We start from the raw sequence: 3,048 nt of genomic DNA on the forward strand, positions 1-3,048 counted from the left end.
TTTAGGAGGAAAAAGTGCATGTTATACGCCGATAAATACGGTATATATATATATATTTACAGTGCCTTGAAAAGGTATTCATACCCCTTGAAATTTTTCACATTTTGTCATGTTACAGTTAAGAAACGTAAATTTATTTTATTGGGATTCTACGTGATAGTCCAACACAAAGTGGCACATAATTGTGAAGTGGACGGAAAAAGATAAATGGTTTTCAACATTTTTTATAAATAAATATCTGAAAAGTGTGGCGTGCATTTGTATTCAGTCCCCTTTACTCTGATACCCCTAACTAAAGTCTAGTGGAACCAATCGCCTTCAGAAGTCACCTAATTAGTAAATAGAGTCCACCTGTGTGTAATTTAATCTCAGTATAAACACAGCTGTCCTGTAAAGCCCTCAAAAGTTTGTTAGAGAACCTTAGTGAATAAACAGCATCATGAAGGCCAAGGAACACATTAGACAGGTCAGGGATATAGTTGTGGAGAAGTTTAAAGCAGTTTAAAAAAATATCCCAAGCTTTGAACATCTCATGGAGCACTGTTCAATCCATCATCCAAAAATGGAAAGAGTATGGCATAGCTGCAAGTACTCCATTGCAAGTACAACATTTTAAGTACAGTGAATGAGATATTGCAGGAGACTGAAGAGATACTGAAAGAGATTGGCTTGGAGTTTGCAACCAACTCATCTGTGTTTCTTTTTGCTGACCATTGCTTGAGAAGAGGAAAGGAATTTGGTCAGGTGTCTGCTATTGTGCATTTGCTAATGAGACTAGCCCATTAAGGTGCTACAATTGTTGCTGGGGGAGGAGCTGTGAAGGAGTGTGTGTATATATAGAGAAATACTCATTAGCTGGTCTAATTCATTAGCTGCAAGTAGTACAGCGAATGAGATATTGCAGGAGATAGTCAGGAGGTAGGCTGGAAGGTGGAAAAAAGAAAAAAAAAAGGTAAGATTTGTTTGACTTAAATTTACAAATTTTCTTATTTTTTTTTTTTTCTCTCCTCTTAAAAATGGCAGACTTGGTTCAGTGCAGGAATTGTTTTGCATTTATTTCATGTTCCACTCTTTGGAGATTCGGATGCTGTCAGATCTGTAGACAATTCTCCTTACTGCAGCAGGAAATTGCATTTTTGAAATCAGAGATATTTAAATTATCTGTTAAACAAACTCCAGCTGGGACTGCTGCAATGCCACTGCCACAGAGGACCCCCAGAAATGGCAGATGGGTTACTGTAGGTTCAGGAAGACTTAGAGGGGTGGATAGAAGACATGTCCCACAGTCGGTGGTTCTCCAAAATTCATTTGCAGCACTCTCAGAATGTAAGGACAACATGGATATGGACTCAAGCACAGAGGGTGAGAAACCATCGACTCCTATGTCTAATGTATGCAAGACTGCAGCCAAGGACAAAAAAGATAAAGTGAAGTCTCAAAGGAAGCAACTGTTGCTGGGTGATTCAATCATAAGAAGTGTGGAGCTTAAAGAAAATGGTTTTGTGAGATGTCTCCCTGGTGCTACTGCTAGACGAGATAGAAGACGTATTATTAATATTGTTAAGCAAGCAAAGCAGGAAGGGGACGTGGATGTTCTTGTCCATCTAGGGACAAATGACCTGGCTTGCAATGAAGTGTCAGAGGTGAAAAAATCTTTTATCACACTTGGAAATGACGTACAGGATTTTGCATCCACCATTTCATTTTCTGAAGTTCTGCCTGTGCATAATGTTCAGAATGATAGGCAGAGGCGCATAAAGGAGTTCAACATATGGCTTAGTAAATGGTGTCAAGAGCAAGGATTTGGCTTTGTTTCTCATGATAGCTCTACTTGGAATAGAAAGGAACTGTACAAAAAAGATGGTTTGCATCTTTCTCTCAAAGGAACAAATGTACTTAGTGAACAACTCCAAGAATTTGCGAAAGAGTATTTAAACTAGGAAGGGGGGGCAAAAGAGTGGAATTACAAGAGTCCAATTGCCCCCCGAAACAATGCCAGAACAGGGTAGAAGCACAGAGGTTAAGAAATGATAAGCTCAGAGTCCTGTCTACAAATGCTCGCAGTTTAGGTAAAAAAAACACTGACCATGACTGTATGGTTAGTAGTAATACACAGGACTTGCCACTATGGCGCTAACAGAGGGTGAAATCAGGGAAAGGCTGGATAAACTTAACACAAACAAATCACCAGGCCCGGATGGCGTACATCCGAGAGTACTCAAGGAACTCAGTAAGGTTATATCCAGACCACTGTTCCTGATCTTTGCTGACAGTATTAGGACAGGAGATGTACCAGGGGATTGGAAGAAAGCTAACGTGATTCCGATATTCAAAAAGGGCCAGAGGCATATCCCGGGAAATTATAGGCCTGTCAGTTTGACATCAATAGTATGTAAACTTCTGGAGGGGATGATAAGGGACTATATCGTAGACTTTGCTAAAGACAACAACATCATCAGCAGTAATCAGCACGGGTTTACAAATGGGCGTTCTTGTCAAACCAATCTCTTAGCATTCTACGAGGAGGTAAGCTGTGAGCTAGATAGGGGGAGACCAGTGGATGTGGTGTACTTGGATTTCGCTAAGGCGTTTGATACAGTTCCCCACAAGCGCTTAATTTATAAAATAAGGTCTGCAGGTATCGACAGCAGAGTTTGCTCTTGGATACGGAATTGGCTTAAAGGGCGTGTCCAAAGGGTGGTAATAAACAGCGCATACTCAGACTGGTCTGAGGTTGTAAGCGGGATGCCCCAGGGCTCAGTCCTGGGACCAACCTTGTTCAATTTATTCATAAACAGCATTGAGGACGGGATCAGTAGTGCGTTATCAGTTTTTGCAGATGACACAAAATTGGCCAGGGCAATAACTGCACAGCATGAAGCAGATATCCTACAGAATGACCTGGACAAAATTACAGAGTGGGCAACGACATGGCAAATGAGGTTTAACGTGGAGAAGTGTAAGGTTTTGCACTTGGGGACTAAAAACATAAAAACACAGTACACGTTAGGAGGGGAACCCTTGGGGGAATCAAAAATGGAGAAGGAT

The 3,048-nt window shown here is 40.9% G+C and overlaps 1 pseudogene across 1 annotated transcript in view; it reads left to right on the forward strand.

Moving 5' to 3' along the window:
• LOC309555589 overlaps positions 1–1,649 on the forward strand; it is a 22,438-nt pseudogene extending 20,789 nt beyond the window's left edge. The window contains exon 2 of the transcript in view: positions 1,147–1,649. The product of the transcript in view is annotated as an uncharacterized misc_RNA (transcript). The remainder of the gene's footprint in view (positions 1–1,146) is intronic.
• The last annotated feature ends 1,399 nt before the right edge of the window (positions 1,650–3,048 follow it).

Source organism: Pelophylax lessonae, assembly GCF_965119305.1.
Source record: "Pelophylax lessonae genome assembly, chromosome: 5".
In the NCBI taxonomy this organism is placed as follows: domain Eukaryota; kingdom Metazoa; phylum Chordata; class Amphibia; order Anura; family Ranidae; genus Pelophylax; species Pelophylax lessonae.